The sequence below is a fragment of the Panthera leo genome, chromosome C2 (assembly GCF_018350215.1).
Source record: "Panthera leo isolate Ple1 chromosome C2, P.leo_Ple1_pat1.1, whole genome shotgun sequence".
NCBI lineage: Eukaryota > Metazoa > Chordata > Mammalia > Carnivora > Felidae > Panthera > Panthera leo.
In genome coordinates this window covers 88,470,516-88,490,276 of record NC_056687.1, presented here as the reverse complement: position 1 = coordinate 88,490,276, position 19,761 = coordinate 88,470,516, and the positions used below count along the sequence as shown (strand labels likewise).

The window sequence follows — 19,761 nt, the reverse complement described above, 5'->3', positions numbered from 1 at the left end:
ATGAGAGGAAAGAGCAAAGGCCAAGGTAATGGATCGATTTGTATGAAATACCTTGAGCCCTGACCAGGTCCCTTACCCAGGTAAGCCATTCGTCACGTGGTTCCCAGGTGCGAGTACTCCAAAGATTATGTTCAAATTCACAGTAGGGTGGAGGAATATCAGAGGCATAAGGTTTGCTGCAGCTGATGGGCCTGCACCTCATCTATCATATTAATTCATTTAATTAATTAAATTAACTCAAGCAGTCATTTAAGATATATCGTGTGTATATTGAACAACATACAGGATAGAGATCAGAAGACTGAGGTGGTTTTTAGAGACGGGAATTACAAAGATAAATATGATGGCAATACCTCTGTTTTCAAAGTCTCGATTTTCTATTAGAGAAAACATGCAGGATTCTGCTCTAAGAGTTTATTTTGTTCCATCACAAAAGCAATTTTTATTTATATAACACTTGACAGTTTACAAAGTACTATCACACTCATTTATTGTTTCATTTTGTTTTAAAGCTAGGTCCCCAACCAGCATCCTGCTGATGGTGAAAACCAAACATACTTTGTTATTTTTTGCATCTAGTTCATGGAATTAGAGGCATCCAATGGAAAATCGTGGTAATTTAAGATCATGATGATGGCATAGAGAAGAGGCTGATCTTTTGTTATAGACATTAAAGGTGCACTTCCTAGACTAGACTTCTATGCTGTGTTAAATTAGTCCCTGGGTCCATTTTTAGCTCTTAGCCTTAGGGAAAAAATAAAAATAAGCCCTACCTTAAAAAACACCAGCATTGAAACTACACCAACTCTTTCATGCTAGATCACAGCTTCTTATTGTGATGCTATCTTTCCATTGACCTGCTGTATTTCAGCCCATTCCTGCACTATTGTAGCCAACTGCCGTCAATAAAGTTAAGAAAATAAGGCAGAAGATTTGTATTGTTTGTTGTTTTTAAGAAAACAAAAGCAGAAGACAAATAGCTTTGACAACCAGAAAAAAAGCTTTTACAGATAAATGGCATGCTTATATGCATTATTTTTATTTTATTTATGTTAGAGAAAGAGAGAGAGAGAGAGAGAGGACAGGAGTGGGGTAGAGGGGCAGAGGAAAAAGAGAGAGTCTTAAGCAGGCTCCATGCTCAGCGTGGAGACCGATGTGAGCCTTGATCCCATGACCCTATGATTATGACCTAAGCTGAAATCAAGAGTCAGATGCTCAACCTACTGAGCCACCCAGGTGTCCTACATGCATTATTTTTTTGCATCATAAAAGGTGCCAGATAAGTTTCCCTCTAACTGATAAAAGTCAATTGTATTTGAGGGAATGACACAAGGCTTCAAGGATCAGTTGAGTAAATTTTATTAAGCCCCAAAGGGGTAATAGGAGAATCACGTTTACCATCTTGGGACTAGCTACAACAGCCTCTCCCCAAGAAGAAAGCATAATGTAATTCATTGAACAGAGACAATAAAGATAAGTTCCTCAACCAGTTGGACCCTGACAGGCTCACACCCCAGTGATAGTCCTGTCAGTGCAATCATATCCCACCTAATGATAATGCAGTCTTAAATATAAGGATGGCTCCAGGCCCAGTCATTTCTCTTTTGAAATGACAATTTACTCATCAATCTTGGGGAAAAAAAGAAAGGTTTTAGAAGAAAACTAGAAAGTCAAGGCATATGCTTGCTCAACAGTGAGTATTCTCCTCCACAGTAGAAATGTCCTGTCAATACAGTTAGCACCAAAATATTCCCCACTACCCAAGTCCTAGTAAAGAAGGAGAAATACTGACAAAAAAAAAAAAAAAAAAAAAAGTGTTTCATTACGTTTCATTAAAACAGGGAAAGTTAAAAGTGAAGACCCAGGTTTTTGATCTGTTTGTTTTCTCTTTCCCAGACTAAGGAAATGAAAGAAACTGAAATGCTGTTATTTGAACAGATGAGTGGGCCTGTGTTTTCATCTTCTTAACATGGTCTTTTGCAGCTCAGTGTTTTAAATTGTGTTCAGATTCAAATTATCAATTTTTCTTAGTATGGTTCAAGCCTATGAACTCTTTATCTAGCCTTAGATCCTGAAGATTTTCTCTTATTTTTTTTTCCTAAAAGTTTTACAGTTTAAGACTTTACATTTAAGTCCATGATTCATTGTGAGTTAATTTTTATACAAGGTTTGAGGCATTAGTGGGTTCTTTTTGTTTTTGTTTTTTTTGCATATAGATGTTCAATTTTTGTAATGTCATTTATTGAAAAGACCATGTTTCCTCCATTGAATTTTGTAACTCTGTAAGGCCATAACTTTTAACATCAAGAATACATAAATTGAGCTAAACTTCCTTATGCCTAAGCAGAGAAATAGTTCAAGCTTAGAGAGTACTAATTCTGTGCCTAGGCATTGTTCTCAGCTCTTTACATATCTTTACTCACTTCACTGTCTCAACTCACAACTCACTTAATTGCCTTAAGAATTCTTTGAGGTAGATGTTACTATTGCTCCTATTTTACAGATCAGGAAAACTGAAACTTTGCCAGGTTAAATTATTTGCTCAAAATCATGAAGCTGGTAAAGTGGGAAGCCAGGATATGAATCCAGGTAATGAACCTCTGGAGACTGTGCTGTTAACCTTTGTGAGAACTGCATTATTGACAGTGTATCAGATGTTTAGGAAAATATTGAACATTTTGCCATTTTTCTCACTGTTATCCCAAGGCATTTCAACTAATATAGGAAGGAAAGACTCTCCTCACTTTCCTCTTTTTAGGTTTCATGTGTTTGATGTTTTATTCATATCAAAACTAGCATGTCCATGAAAATACATCTTAAGAGTCAAAAAGGATCAATTATTTTCTAAATTTGGAGCCTGTTTCACAAGCTGAAGCTCTTAGTGTTGACACCTTGACCTTTCTCTTACCTACCTGCCAACCAACCCTTCCCTATAGGATCTAAAAAAATAAATAAATAAAAATAAACACAGGAATCTCCTGGGGAATCCCAGTGTTATTGCCCTTAGTAACAGAGCTTAGGTTGTTGACTAGAATCGACTCTTTTTCTTTTCTCTTTCTTTCTTTCTTTCTTTCTTCTTTCTTTCTCTTTCTTTTTTTAACATTTGTCCTTTTAAGTTTGCTTCCTGGATAGGAAAGAGATAAACACAGCAAGTATTTATTTAAAAAATGAAGTCAATACTAGCAATCCTGTCAGAGAAAAATGATAGAAAAATGGTAATTCAATATTCCCAAATGGTAAATATTTTGTTTCAAATAGAGGAAGGAGATGGAATTTTAAAATATAAACAACAATGGATTATGCAAAAATTTATATCCTCAGTAAAAAACAAGGTATTTTGTTTTTTATTGTAAGGACATTTTAGAATCTTTATTTCAAAAAGCAGTTCTGAAGTTGTGTAATCTCACACAGTGAAAGAGCCAGAAGTTCCTTCTCAAATGTAAAATCAAACTGAGTTGGGTTATAGGAAAGCTGTTAAACTGAGTTTGAAGAATTTCTTATTATTCTGTTTACCTATTCATGAAGTAACTTCTCATGTTTTTGTCTTAAGTGAGAAGCCCTGTCCTACAATAGGGACTTGTGGTATTTTGCTTTATTAAGAACAAGAAATGGGATAAAATCCATGTGGAATGATTTTGAAGTCCCAATATTAAAACTAGTTGGTGTAATCTTGAAGTCACAAGATGTTTTAAAGTTGTCATCCTGATTTTCAAATATGTTTCAAACTAGATTGCCAAGCCTTCTGAGATGTTTCTGTCACTAAAATTGGAGAGATTTGGCATGTTGTATATCTGAGAAGATTGTTTAGAAATTGCAGGGTACTATGTCTACAATTGGTGAAGCTGAAGGAGTTTATGGATTATAAACCACATAATTAGGTTATTCTGAACTCTTGAATAAGTGATATAAAATATAGCACTTGGGGATCTTGAGCCTGCTTCCTGCTTGCTCCTCCTTTTCCCATCCCACTCTCTGCAGCACTGTTAGTGCTTTTTTTCTTCTTTGTTCCTTTTCCCGCTTTACATATGTGTAAAATTTGTACCATATGTTAAAATAATGCTAATATTTAAAAAATAAAATAATGGTAATATTTAATTAAATTCTAGACTTATTTATATTTATACATAAGGAAAATTCTGAATTACAAGTCCATGTAATGTAAGGGTTCTTGGTGAAGCAGAAAGGTGGGATAAACATTGTATTTTATACATTAAAGGACTCCCAGACCTGTAAAGAAAGCAAAGTCAACATTGTTCTTGTTGGCTTAGACTATAGGAAATTTAGGGCATTAGGAAAAGGCTAGCTTTTTTAAAAAAATTAGTTTCTCTCTGTTTTCCTTCTCTTCAGATAGAGAGGCTCAGTATTATAGCAAGACATTTAACTGTGTAGGTCATTTGTGTTTTGAATTTCATTATGAAAATCAAAAAGGGCAAAAGTAAAATAGAGTGTAGTAAGTACATGGAATCATCAGTGTCTGAGATAGTGGTGAGACAACTTCAAGATAAAGAGTAAATCAGACAATTTCCCTTTTTTCTATAACCACATACAATTATGACCTTCCAAATGGCTTACTTGCTTTGGTAAAGTCTATTCTTTACAAGATCCCCTGAGTGATCCTTTTGAAATGTAAACCAGATCATGTCAACCCAAAACCCTCCAATGACTTTTCATCTCAGAATAAAATCCAGAGTTCTGTCAATGACCTTACAAGGTCCTATGCAATTTGTATCTCCTGTTCCAGGGACCTCCTTTCTCTTCTTAGCATCTTCAAATTTGCTCATCCAGCTGCCTAAACTGCTTTCCCCCTAAGATGTTCCAATGGTTTCTTCTCTCACCTCCTTTGGGTCTTTGGTTAGCGACTCCTTTCTCAGGATATCTTCCTTGGCCACTTTACCCAGCCACTCTCCACCCTGACTCCTACTATTTCTTATTTCCATTGGCTTTATTTTTATCCTTAGCACTTTTAAAAATCTAACACTAGATACGTTACATGTTTATTTTGTCTTCCATTTGTTTGTTTCGTCTTTCTAATTCCTACTAAAATTCAAAACTAAGTGTAGGAATCTCTATCTGATTAGTGAAGTAATGCATTTCAAACACACAAAACATAATCTGACACATAGTATGGTCTTAGTAGATATTTGTTGATAAATGCTTACTGGATGAATAAGTCATCTGTCAACAGAAGCTGAAAGAAATCTGCCATTTTCCCCTTGATATTTATAAAGAACCATAGTCTGAGTGAAGCAGAACAAGCAAAGTCACTGGTTGGATACCTGAAATTTTTTTTTTCAATTTATTTATGTAGTTTCCTGCTTTGGTATATACTTATAGGAAAAGCATGGTGAGACTTCCACAAGATGATGGTGTAGGAAATCCTGAATCACCTTCTTCTACAGACATACCAAATCTATAATTGTTGATAGTTTTGTTTTTTTTTTTAAGAGCAAGAGAGTGTGTGTGTGAGTGGGGGCCAAAGGCAGAGGGAGAGGGAGAGAGACAATCTTAAGCAGGCTCCACACTCAGTGCAGAGCCTGATGTGGGGCTTGATCCCACCACCCTGGAATAAGGACCTGAGCCAAAATCAAGATTCAGACACTCAACCGAGCCACCCAGGAACCCTGACATACCAGATCTGTAGCTAAGTATGGATTATTTCTCTATGGTAAAGATCTGAAATCTAGATGACTTCTTCTCCACACAAAGGATATAAAAACCACATAGAGATGGCTGGGAGAGTCAGAGACATTCTCACCAAAACCCCTATGTCTGGTGCAGCAATACATAATAGTGAAGGATCTCACCAGTCTTCACTTCTGGAAGAGAAAAGCATTGGTGTCCCACATCAGGCTCCTCAACCTTGGGGATTTGTACTGGAGAGAGAAGCCCCCAAAAGTCTGGCTTAGAAAATCAATTGGGCTAGTGTCTAAAGTATCCAAAATGCTACAGGAAACAGATTCTCTTTTTAGAGAGCTCATGTAGAATCTCATTTGCTCTGAGATTTGGTGAAAAAAATAGTAGTTTAAAAAGCACCTAGACTGTATGTGAAAGAGATTTATTTTCTTATGTAAAAGCATCTGCTGGAGGGGGTAGGGAACACTTGAAACTCTCCCTGGAGATGGAGGTGCTGGCAGAAGCCAATTTTGCACTCTCCACCTACACTGCTAGCACCCGTGGGTGAACTTGGATGTGAAATCCCCTCCCCCAACTGCCTTACTAAGACAGAAGAGGCAAGGAGATACAGCTCTATATGTCTGCCTTGCTGAAGCTAGGGAGCATTGTGGTTGCAGTACTCCACACTCCTTGACTGGGGTAGGTTGGGGTAGGCAAGTGTGAACAACCATTTTCTTGCTCCCGGCTAAAGCCAGTATGTGCACACAGACAAGGCACTCTCCCACTGCATTTCTGAAGCTCATGGGCATGGGCAATAAAGACATTTTCCTGCTGCTTTTCTGATGCTGGTGAGTATGCTCTCTCCCCTACAGTCTCCAACTGACTAGCTAAAGCTAACAGGCATGGACAGTCCACAAAGTGGATGCTCTTTGATTACCTGGTTCTGGTGGCCAAAAGGGGCTGGTGTTCCACAGGAATATAATAGAAAGATAGTTCTTGTCAGGCTACTACCACCGGGGCACTGCACAAATAGCAGACTGAAACCCAGTATTCCTGTGAAAAAGGCCTATTATCTTGGGGCTTTAACCTGAGGGACAAGCTTTAGACTCTCATGTCTCTATAGGCCAATGAGGCACTTCCAGGGAAAGGAAGGAGGGAGACATCATCCTTGTGCACCGCTTTGGCTTTAATATAGCCAATGAGACCTCCCAAAAAGGAGCTTATGCACTCATGTGGAGCCCCAATACTTCCAAATATCACTCAGGAAACATCTCTAGATCCTCTGGTCTGGAGGCCAGGAGGGATTACAATTGTAGCTCCACAGTACTGTATATATCACATACTTTAAAAGCTGCTTCCTGAGGGTCTGGCTTACAATAAGCCCAGAACTACATGTTAAATGAGATTTCTCTCCTTGGAACCTTGACAGGTCTTGGCATGCCTTCAACAACTGGGACATATCAAGAATAAAACAGGCAGTTTCAACAATCACAAAGGTTTTAGAGATAACTAAGAGGGCAATATTGAATGAAAAGTATCATTACCTACTCAAGGCCACTCCTTCAAGACTAAAAAAGGTAGCTGTTTGGCCTAACACACACAAACAAATACAAAGAGTCAAGCAAAATGAAGAAACAGAGAAATATGTTCCAAGTGAAAGAATAAAACAAACCTCAGAAAAGAAAAAAGGTAAGTAATCTACCTTGGAATTCTAATAAAGATTTCAAAGTAATGGTCATAAAGATGGTCACTGAACTCAGGAAAAGAATGGATGAGCACAGTGAAAACTTCAATGGAGAGATAAATTATTAGAAAGTACCAAACAAAAGTCACAGAGCCAAAGAATACAATAACTCAACTGAAAAATACACTAAAGGGGTTTAACAGCAAACTGGGTGAAACAGAAGTATAGATCAGCAAGCTGGAAGACTAAGCAGTGGAACTCATCCAGAGAAACAGAAAGAAAAAGAAATAAGAAAAATCTAAGGAACTTCTAGTCTAGTACTAACATTTGCACTTTAGGGGTCCCAGAAGGAGAAGAGTGAGAGATAGGGGCAGGCACCTTATTTGAAGAAAGAATGGCTGAAAACTTCCCTAACCCATGGAAGGAAACAGAAATATCCAGGTTCAGGAAGTGCAGAGAATTCCAATTAAGATGAGCCCAAAGAGATCCACACCAGGACACATTATAATTAAAATGTCAAAAGTTAGATAAAGAGAGAATTTTAAAAGCAGCAAGAGAAAACAAATTGCTGAATACAAAGGAAACTCCAGAAAGCTATCAGAAGATTTCTCAGTAGAAAATTTGCAGGCAAGGAGGAAGTAGGATGGCATATTAAAAATGTTGAAAAGAAAAGCATTCAGCTAAGAATACCTGACCTGGCAAGATTATCATTTAGAATTGAAGGAAAGATAAAGAGTTTTCCAGGCAAACAAAAGCTAAAGGAATTCATCACTATTAGAGTAGCCTTACAAGAAATGTTAAAGAGACTTCTTTATGCTGAAAAGAAATAGCACCAATTAATGATAAGGAAACATGCGAAAGTAAAAATGTCACTCAGAAGGTAAATATATACTTAAGATAATGGTTTAATCACTTATAAAGCTACTAGGAAGTTTCAAAGACAAAAGTGGTAAAATTAACGAAAACTACAATAATTAGTTAAGGGATACATAAAATAAAAAGATGTAAAATGTGACTTCAAGAACCTAAAATGTAGTGGGAGAGTAGTAAAATTGTAGAGTTTTGGAATGTGTTCAAATTTAAGTTGCTATAAACTTAAAATAGACTGTTATATACATAGAGGGTGTTATATGTGAACCTCACAGTAACCACTAAGCAAAAACTTATAGTAAATACTCAGAAGAAAATGAGAAAGGAATTTAAATATAACAGTGAAAAAGGGCATCAAACCACAAGGGAACGGATAGAGAGAAGTAAAAAGAACAGAGAAGAACTACACAATTGGCCAGGAAACAAGTAACAAATGTCAGTAAGTGCATACCTATCAATAATTACTTTAAATATAAATGGACTAAATTCTCCGATCAAAAGACGTAAGATAGCTGAAGGGACTAAAATAAAAATAAAAAACTCCAAGATACATCTATATACTGCCTACAAGAGACTCACTTCAGAAGTAAGAACACACACAAAATAAAAGTAAAGGGATGAAAAGAGTTATTCTTTGAAAATGAAAATGAAAAGAAAGCTGGTGTAGCTATACTCATATCAGACAAAACAGACTTTAAGACAAAGACTGTAATAAAAGACAGTGAGGATATTACATAATGATAAAGGGGTCAGTCTGGCAAGAAGATATAACATTTATAAATATATATGCATCCAACAAAGAAGAACCAAAAATGATAATAATAATAAGAGACTTAACACCCCACTTCCATCAATGGATATTGATGTAGATCATCCAGACAGAAAATCAATAAGGAAGCATTAGCTTGAAATGACACATTAGACCAGATGGACTTAATAGAGATGTACAGAACATTCCATCCAAAAGCAGGAGAATAAATATTCTTCTCAAGTGCACATGGAACATTCTCTAAGACATATCACATGTTAGGCCACAAAACAAGTCTCAATAAATTCAAAAAGCTTGAAATCATATCAAGCATCTTTTCTGACCACAATGGTATGGAACTAAAAATCAATTACAAGAATAAAACTGGAAAAACTACAAATACATGGAAATTAAACAACATGTTACTGAATAACTACTGGTTCAGAGAAGAAATCAAAGTAATTTAAGAATGCCTGGAGATGAATGAAAACAGAAATGCAACGTACCAAAATCTATGGGATACAGCAAAAGTGGTTCTAAGAGGGAAGTTTATAGCAATATAGGCCTACTGGTAAGTAGAAACAAGAGAAATATCAAGTAAATAATTTAACCTAAAGGAACTAAAAAAAGAAGTGAAACTGAAAGTAAACAAGTAGGGCTACATCAAACTAAAAAGGTTCTGCACAGCAAAGGAAACCATGAACAAAATGAAAAAACAACCTAGTGAATGGGAGAAGATATTTACAAATAATATATCCAATAAGGGGCTAATATCCAAAATATATAAAGAACTCACACAACTCAGTAACAAAAAAACCAAACACTCTGCTTAAAAAATGACCAAAGGATCTGAATAGACATTTTTGCAAAGAAGACATACAGATGGGCAACAGACACATGAAAAACTGCTCAAAATTACTAATCATCACTAATCATCAGGGAAATGCAAATAAAAACCATAATGAGGTATCACCTCACATCTGTCAGAATGACTATTCTCAAAAAGACAAGAAATAACAAATATTGTAAAGGATGTGTAGAAAAGGAGAACCTTGTGCATTTTTGTTGGGAATGTAAACTAGTACAGCCTTTATGAAAAATAGTAAGGAGGTTCCTCAAAAAATTAAAGATAGAACTATCATGTGATCCAGAACTTCTACTACTGAATAACTATCCAAAGAAAATGAAAACACTAATTCAAAAAGACAAGTATTTTCATGTTCATTGAAGAATTCTTTATAATAGTCAAGGTATGGAAACAACCTCAGTGTCCACGGATAGATGAATGGATATCTGATCATATATATGTGTGTGTATACACACACACACACACACACACACACACACAATGGAATTATTCAGCCATTAAAAAGAGTGCAATCTTGCCATATCTGGCAATGTGGATGGGTCCTGAGGATATTATGCTAAGTGAAGTAAGGTAGATGGAGAAAGACAAATACCCAATTTAACTTATATGTGGATTTTAAAAAACAAAAACAAGCAAGCAAACAAAACTTGTATCTCTTAGATACAAGAACTGATTGGTTGTTACCAGAGGGGAAGTGATTGGGAGAGTGAAATGGGTGAAGAGGATCAAGAAGTACAGACTTCCGGTTATAAAATAAATGTCATGGGAATGTGTAACATTGAGAATATAATCAATAACATTGTATTAATTTTGTATGGTCACAGATACTAGACTTTTTATGGTGACCATTTTGCAATGCACACAAGTGTAGAATCAGTATGTTGTGCTCTTGAAACTAATATAGTATTGTATGTGAATTAAATCCCAATAAAAACAAAATTGTGAGAGAAGCCTAGAGGTTTACCTAAATTATTAACTAATTTAAATCTCCATTTCTATTTTGCTGCAGGAGGAAATCCACTTGTAGTGTCTCAGCTCATGGACCAATGTCATATTGACTGAATAAAACAATTTGGCTTGGAGGGAGTTTGATACATGCTGGATGAGAAAAAGTGTCTAAGCAGCTTTGAGGTTGGTCAAACTTGGATTTGAGTCCCAACTCCAGCAATGATTTTTAATGTACACTTGGTGAAGTTGCCGAACCTTTCTTGAATTAGATTTTCTCTTCCTGTATAAATGGGGTTCTATGGGGTATTGTATTAGTTTCTTCTGGCTTTTGTAACAAATTAGTACAAACTCCACGCCTTAGTAAACCCAGAAATTTATTCTCTCAGTTCGGAAGCCAGAAGTCCAAAGTCAGTATTACTGGGCTAAAACCAAGGTGTGGGCAGGATGATGCACCCCATGGAGACTCTCGGGTAGAATTTTCTTTTGCATCTTCCAGTTTCTTGTGGCTATTGGCATCCCCATTGCTTGTGACCACATCTCTCTAATCTTTGCTTTCTCTTCTTTTGTCCATATGATCTCTTTGGCATCTTTCTTATAAAGACACTTGTGATTGCTTTTAGTACTCATCCAGATTTTCAAAATAATTTCAGGGCCCCTGGCTGGCTCAGTTGGAAGGGCATATAACTCTTGATCTAAGGGTTGTAAGTTTGAGCCCCATGTTGGGTGTAGAGATTACTTTTTTAAAAATCTTAAAAAAATAATCTCACCATCTGAAGATCCTTAATTTAGTCATATCTGCAAAGACCCTATTTCCTAATCAGGTAACATTTACATTTTCCATAGATTAGGATGTGTATATGTTTGGGTGGGGAACATTTTTCAGCCCACTAAAGGTATCCTCTTTGGGTTGATATTACAATGTCTGGCATATTTTATGAATTCAATAACCTTCCCTTTCCCATTACTTTTCCCTCTCTTCCTCCAAATTTCCATAATTATCCTCTGCAGTACCACCTTCCACCTCTAAGCAAGATAAAACTATAAAACAGGCTATGCCTGCCCTTGACATCCCTATGCCTTTCAGTCTTTCCTTTCATAATTAGTCAAAAACATTTCTTTAGGAATCACTAAATGCAATGCCTCAGACTTTAGGTGGCATAGAAGAAGCAGAAGCAGAAGCAGAAGCATTCCTTATCCACAATAACTTATACTCTGGGGTGGGAGATAGGTAATTAAACAAGCACTTGTAAAGTAAGGAGGAAGAATTTATGGCTTACACAGAAGTATCTGCAATGCACAGTAAGTTAATAAAGGAATCAATGATTGCTACTGAGAGGTAGAGGCCAGAGAAAGTATCTTGGAGCCAATGAAATTTGAACTGGGCCATGAAGATAAGAAGGATGCCAATGGGTTAACAATGTTGAAAGAGTTTTCCAGATAGGGGAAAGACACACAGGAGAAAGAGCTCTCTCTTATTTCTCTGGAAAATCACCATCTTCTCACTTCCCTCTGGCTGCCTTAAACATTCCCCCTGGGTCAACCTATCAAAACCTGCTTTCTCCTCAGTTCACAATGTGGGAAAATATCCTCTCCTCTAAATCTCCCTCCAATTAGCTGCTTCAATCTAGGTGTTGAAAGGAAAATAATAAGATTAATCTAATTCGCTATATGGTGTGCGTGGCTGATAGCTTCTAAAATCCCCTAGAACAAAAAGAAGAGTTTCTTAACACCAATAAATTTCTTTTGGGATTTTATGCCATGTGTAAAATTATATCCAGGAAGAGTGTGTTCCTAAATCACTTCTATTAAGGAAGATTACTCTAAATGAAGAAAGCGATAAGCATAGGAAATATTCCAAATGGTAAAAGTGCCTAATTAAGCAGCAAAGATTTTGAGCTATCGAAGACCACTTCATTATTTTTTATTCTCCATCATGCCAATGTTGTCAGAAGAATTCTGCCTCCCAATCTCATCCCTGCCCTACTCTCCAAAAAGAGGAAAGAAAAAAATCATTTTTAATTTTCTCTTTGCATGTTTTAAGAGGCAACTTGGGAAGCAATGGACAGAAACAAATCAGGCAACCCTCCCCCCCCCTTTTTTTTCTCCAGCTAATTCAGAATGAATTGGATTTACACAAGCAACCGTGCTTAAGCAAAACCGTTCCTATGGTTACACAGAAGGCTTTCTAAATGTGGCACAAGATGCAGGCAGCCAAAATGACTTGACTGTTTATGTTAAATATGAAGTCTATTCCCTATTGAAATTTAATGATCTACTAGCTGCATTTTAGCAGCTTGCACCCTGATAAAATTAACATTTCGAATACATTTGGAGAGATAAATTGCTTTAGCAATTGGCGAGTATTCACTCATTTTTATTTGATCACATCAGTGATTCAGATGAAAGCATTTCCCCCTGCACTATTAGAAATTGGGTCTACAAATTATCCTCATCTCTGGGCCTGCAAGTCCCCAAACACATTTTATTATCTTTTTGCAGGTTTGTTGGTGCCAGATGTTAAACCTAACACTTGGTAAGAGAGCTCAGAAAAAAATATGTATTTTTTTTTTCTTTTACAGGAACCAGGCAGAGTAGGATCAACACTGTTTTCTTGTGGCACCTCTTGAGCCATTCAGTGGTTCTCAAATATCCAACAAGGTGAGTGAGCAGTTCAGGCAGGGTGAAGTCTGTTCCTCACCTCCCCCTGCTTCTCCTGAATGAAAAAGACAATCTGTCTGTTTTGAAAAGCTGACAGGAAATTGGAGCCTGGAAAGATATATTCACTGCATATTTTAGCTGACACCATTCAAATTTGCTACATAAGGGCGTTCCTTGATGTCTGTTAGTAGGAACCTCCCATTCAGAAAAAAACAGAAAATGAAAACAGCCTACAGGTTGCCAGCCTCATGTATTTACATATTTAGTTCAATTCAACTAATATTTATTAATCATCTTGTATAGACTAGGCACCATGTAAAAGACCGTGGTTATAGCAATAAAACACATAGTCCCTGAGCACAAATAGCTATTGGTCAAGTAGAGAGATAGGCAATAAATTATGTTATGCCATGTCTTTCTTCTCAGTAGCAGACTATGTGTTTCTCCAAATCATCTTCACTATCTCACACCAAACATAAGAATTTTACAAAAGATTTGAGTTATCAGAGAAGGATTATTATACACATATCACTTGGAGTACCTCGCTAATTCATTCCCCCTAAATCACTTCTCAGTATAGTCACCCACTGGGAAATCCCTTCTTCCTTCCCTCTTTCTCTACAGGCCCCCAATTCACTGGTATCTTTCTCTCTCTTGTGGGACCTCACTGTCAAAACACATTCAGGCTCAGAAAAGCTGTCAGCTTTTCTATCCAGAACCCAAATCTTCATTTTCCAGAGCCTAGGACCATGAATGTCGAGACCTTAATAGGTGAATTATATGAAATTCAGCTGCAATGCACTTAAATCCTTGAAACAGAAATTTATCAAAACTTCTCTAGCCTTTCCTCATTAGAGGCAAAATATTTCATTCTAAATAGCACACTAGACAAGCTGGACATTTAATAGTAGTTTAATTATAATTTATCTCTTGAGATGAATGTACTTAACAAATTTGACACTTGAGAATTTTAATCTGTTTGAGGAAATTTATTTTGAATTGGCAAGTAGAAATACATTCATCACATATTGATTCCCTTGTCATGGTAATTCCCAAATTTAAGTTACCTCTTAGAGCTCTAATTGGTCATTCTAAAAGTGATTAATTACTATGATCATTGTTATTAATATATTTTTTGAAACTTTTAGTAAATTTTTCCTGTAGAACATTCATTGAATAAATAAAAGATGTAAACTTGCCCTTTTATTCTTGAAAAAATAGCTTTAATATCTATTCTTTCAGAATAAGTTGCAAGGTACTGGTATCCAAATATAAGAGACTTATTGAAATATGTGTCTGTAGGCTTGACAGATAATGTCCCAAAGTCTGACAGTGAAATGAGTTTTGAAAGTGATGCATACCTTTTGAGAGAGTAAATCCTAACAACTCAGTATAGTCCAGAGGAATTTTACTCTGCATTTTATACCTTGCTTTCCCCAAATCTCAATCCTCTAAGAATACAGGGGTTCCTGGAAAAGAATTGATAGTTTGTTAAAAGTAAAGTACTGAGAAGTCTCCCAAAAATCCAGCTTCCACACAATGAATTATTCACCAAAATTCTACTTACTTTTTTACTGTTTATAACCAGTCCACAAATCCACTAGAATATTGTTTAGATAAAGATGAGAACTGAGCTAAATAGAAGTTTCTTTTTCCTGAGAAAATGGATCTTCATACAGAGCTCTGGAATCGTAGAACTTTGATATAAAACTGCAGAGTTGGATCTTTGTTATGTAGGAACGACGTATGTGGGGGATAAAGACTGAGAATGGTTTAGTAGAGGAGTGAAATGATCAAACTTGATTTTGGACAGATGAGGAGAATATTACAGAGCACGTCACTCCTTGACAACATGGGGTTATGAGCACGAATGTTATGCCAAGTCAGAGAGTTTCATGGCTTTAGCTACAGGAGACAGGTAGGTAATCAGATGCCAAGAAGAGCATACGTCTACAAAAAATTGTTTTTTCAAGAAATGATGAATCATTTTCTGGTCCGAAATTCATGATTTCAGATTCAAACAGGAATGTTTATTATGCAGTATCTTGGAAGACATATATTTGCTCTTTCCATCCTTGTTCTCTGCCCTTTTTATTTAAAAAAAAAAAGTGGGGTGGGGGGAAGAAAAATGAATGCCAGATGAATTTTAAAATGATGACTCTAACATATTGATGCCTCAAGTGCAAATATGAGGAACTTTAATAATTGTTTCCAATATGCAATGAAGGAGATTTAAATAATGTTTTCATGGGGTAGAAACAGTTAATTTTCCAGGGCTGATTTCCAGAATTCAGGTCAACAATCCATGCATAACATAATGTAAAATGTATTTAAATACCCAAAAGTAATTTCATTAGGCAGTGAACCACAGTGTTGTTCCCGTTTGTTCTTACTCAGAACACACTCACCAGTTCACTCTGCATCCATCACTTTTATTTTGTATCAGATACTCATTGTCTGAAGTAATAATGGATAAGTGATCCAAAGAACAGAGTATTGCTTTGAACTGCTGACACACTGAAGAATGCAGCATTATGCAGGATTGTACTGCTAGCCAAAATACCCATGTTTAGCTCTAGCTCTTTCCAGAAAGCATGCCCTTGTTCCCCCATTTCTGTATAATATGCATTCTTTAAAAAAAAAAAAACTTAATGTTTTATTTATTTTTGAGAGAAGGGGGTGGAGAGGTAGAGAGAGAGGGGGAGGTACAGAATCTGAAGCAGGCTCCAGACTGAGCTGTCAGCACAGAGCCCAATGCAAGGCTCAAACTCATGGGCTGGGAGATTATGACCTGAGCCAAAGTCAGATGCTTAACTGACTGAGCCAACCAGGCGCCCCTCTGTATAATAGGTATTCTACAGTGAGTGATTAAAAATGGAAGTTTTTCTCATTTTGTTCGATAGAATGGGAAATGGTATATGATGTATTTAATTTTAATCATACTACTCTGTAGACACATTTTTAATGAACTGTGTTTGAAAGGCTGCTTTTTGTTTGTTTAGTGTAAAATATCTTGAAATAGTAACTAATATGAGACAAAAATGAGACAGTGCTTTTGTATTTTTATGTGAATTGTTTGGGATGCAAACTTACATTATGTAAAATTAAAGTCCTTGGGGGCGGGGGGATCTATCTCACCCAAACACCACTGACTAATCAACTAAAAATAGAATCAAAGACGCCCCTTCTACTTTGCAAGATCTGGATTTGTGGTTATTTTCTAATGACCCACATTCAGCACAACGGCACAAACCCAGGGGAAATCTGTATATGACATGAGACCAGTTGCATGAATGTTGTGGCAAGATGGACATAGTTTACTACAGAAAATGGAGAAGACATTTTTTCCTTGTTGCCACAGAGGTAAAAATGTGTGTGTGTGTGTGTGTGTGTGTGTGTGTATCTGTGAGTGTATGTCTGTGTCAGTATCTGTGCATATGCGCGCGCGTGTGTGTGTGTGTGTGTGTGTGTGTAGATAGATACAGATATGTGTAGGTATCATTTTTAAGAGATGCAGATTGTAGATGTAGCCTTGAGTTCAGGGAGGAGATAGTGAAGACCATGACTAGTATGGAGTTGTGTGAGCTCTTCCTTTGGCACACGGTGAGACACACATTTTGTTTTTTGCTGCCACTTGTTTGCATACAATATAGGGACTATGTCTGTGTCTTTGATGATTTGGGAACTTGAATTTTGCACAATAATATGGTACCCCATAGCCTAGATCCAAGTTTTACTTTGCAAGCTAAACAGAAGACCCTGAACGTGAGAGGAATGGGGAAAAGGCCAAATTACAACTGTTGCGTCAAGTGGGTGGAATGAAAAAGGATGTGCAGCATTGTAAAATTGCATGTGTAGCTGAAAACTATTGGCCTCTAGCCTTAAAGTCGTGGAAGATTACATAAAATGCATTGTTAACCTCATGGAATTATGCCTGACTTACTAAATATGAGTATTATAATTTGTCTTTCCAATCCTAAAAGTTCAATGTGTCCATTATTCCATTGTGGTTTCTTGAAAGTTCTTTCTAGTTGAGTTATAGACAATGGCTGCTGTTCTATATTTATACTTATGAAAAGTCAGAAACATTCCCCACCAATGCTTTGAAATTCCCTGGCTATCTTCTAGAAAAATATCATCATTTGCAATAACAAAAGTCATTAGGTTTCAATCATAAAAACTTATCTCTTGACTTCTGACATCAGTTATAATTTCAGTTGGATGTTTTGCTGCATGATAAGATGAAATGAATATAATTAATTTTAGTGTTGATAATGTTGGAATATTTGGAGGCATTTTCCTGTGAAACTAACTTCCTTTCAGCACCCAATAGCTACTATTTTCCATTATGGTAAAGAAAGTTCTGTTGGCCTTTATAATTAGAAGAAAATGACACTACTGCCTTCCCATCACAGGAGGATTCTTACTTGTTTCTCCATTAGTGTGAATAGATTTTCATTGATCCATTTGCACTCTGTTACTTTGTCTCTCTTGTGGTTGCAGGCACTGTTTCTGAAACTTTCACCAGGGTAGAAGGAGAAGTGTAGATAGCTGAGTACTACCACATGCTCTGCTGGAAAGTGACCTGGCTCTGACATTTTCCAGTTATCTGGATAAGTCACTTAACCGGTCAGGCCTCAGCTTTCTCCTCTGAACTGAGTTACTTGGAATAGATTATTCTATGTCCATATAGAATTTTTTAAAAATGTATATGAACCATATTTTTGCCTCTCCCTTGCCCCAATTTTATTAAGAAAACCTTCATATATAAAGAGAGATAAAAGAATAATACAATGATCAGTTATACATCTCTTACCTATATTTAAAAATTGTTAATATTTTCCCATTTGTTTCTATTTTCATGAAACATTTAAAAGTAATTTGCAGACATCATGACACTTTACTCTTAAGTATTTCAGCATGAATCTCCTAAGTGTACCATTCTCCAACATCACTGTAATACCTTTATCACAACTAAAAAAAAAAAAAAAAAAAAAAAAAAGTAGCAACAATAATCACCTAATAGCTTTTCTTATGTAAATCAAATTCAAATGTCCCATCTGTCTCAAAATTGAATTTTCTATTCCCTTTTGCCCCACCTCCACTTAGGATCCAGTTTTTTTTTTTTTTTCTTACATTACTTATAGTTGTTATTCATGACAACTTATAGTGTCATAGATTGCACGGGCTTTCACATGATGGTAGTTTTTCATTCAGTAGCAGTTGATTGAAAAAATACATAAATGACAAAAATGAATGAATGAATGAATGAATGAATGAATGAATAAGGATACCTAGTATCTGGTAGTTGTTTAATATTTCCTTGCTGAATACATGAATTTATTAATATTTTTAGGTGACATTGCATTTTACTAAACACAACTGCAGCTGAATATAGTTGCAAAAAAACAAGATATTTCTGGGTGAAAGTCATTTTTAAGTTCAGTCCACAGACTCTAGTAATCGCTAATGTGATTTTGATCACTTACTATGTACCTGGTGTGGAGCCAAGCCCTGAGTATTAGCTCATTTAATCTTCATAACAAGCCCACAGGGTACCATTTTATAGATGGAGAAACTGGGCATGTTAAGTATTTTGCTAATGATTTCAGAGTCCATAAGAGAAATAATCTATATATAAACCTGAGCTTATCACAAATACTATAGTGCTTTGCAAGACAAGCTTGCTGCAGTTCACCCTCAGCCCCATCTAGCAGATAGCTTGGTATCTGTCTGTCCACTCAACTGCCCCAGAAGAACCACTATCAAACACTTAGCTTAATTATTGCTGTGGCTTTAAGGCAACTCATATCTCTGTGAGGAAGCCCTTTGAAATACAAAGGATCAGTGCACAGTTTTTTTGTTCAGAAAGATCTTTGAGCAAGGTCATGTCTGTTTCCTGAATGAACGGGGTTAGGATAGGAAAACTGGAGAGTTTCCCAGCTCAAAGAAAGCCAAGTTTTCACTGTGTCATTTCATTCTTCCCTTTGAAGTAAATTCCCAGAAAATCAGACACACCCATATCCAAACTTAAGTACAAAACACATCCTACAGCCAACTGGCCATAATTCAGGGAGTATGCCACCATTTTGGATTGCCTGTACTTTTCTTCCCTTTCATTAGTGAAGATAATCGCATGTTTCCTGTAACTTCAAAAAAAGTGCAGATTAATCCAGTACAGGCATATCACTGTAAAGGATCCTAAATTGTAAAGAGGATAAATCAGAAAAAGGAAGAGATCAACTTTACTAAACATCTGATCCCTTCACAGCTGCAATTCAGTTTGGTCTGTTCTTTCAACCTGCCATTATAGACTCTCCCTTATTTTTGTGGCTTCCTTTCCCATGAAGTAAATTTTTATTTAAAATTTTT

At 36.2% G+C, this 19,761-nt stretch overlaps 2 long non-coding RNA genes across 4 annotated transcripts in view; both read left to right on the top strand.

The window, feature by feature from the left end:
• The window catches only part of LOC122198501, a 38,251-nt gene extending 30,983 nt beyond the window's left edge, over positions 1–7,268 (top strand). Inside the window, exon 5 of the long non-coding RNA XR_006193020.1 lies at positions 7,043–7,268. This is a non-coding gene — a long non-coding RNA (uncharacterized LOC122198501). The remainder of the gene's footprint in view (positions 1–7,042) is intronic.
• The window catches only part of LOC122198499, a 33,734-nt gene continuing 21,235 nt past the window's right edge, over positions 7,263–19,761 (top strand). For 2 of the 3 annotated variants that reach the window (XR_006193017.1, XR_006193015.1), the window contains exons 1-3: positions 7,263–7,302; positions 10,793–10,914; positions 13,311–13,389. This is a non-coding gene — a long non-coding RNA (uncharacterized LOC122198499). Of the gene's footprint in view, positions 7,303–10,792; positions 10,915–13,310; positions 13,390–15,202; positions 15,308–19,761 lie in introns of all 3 variants that reach the window. The other variant, XR_006193016.1, reaches the window with a different exon arrangement.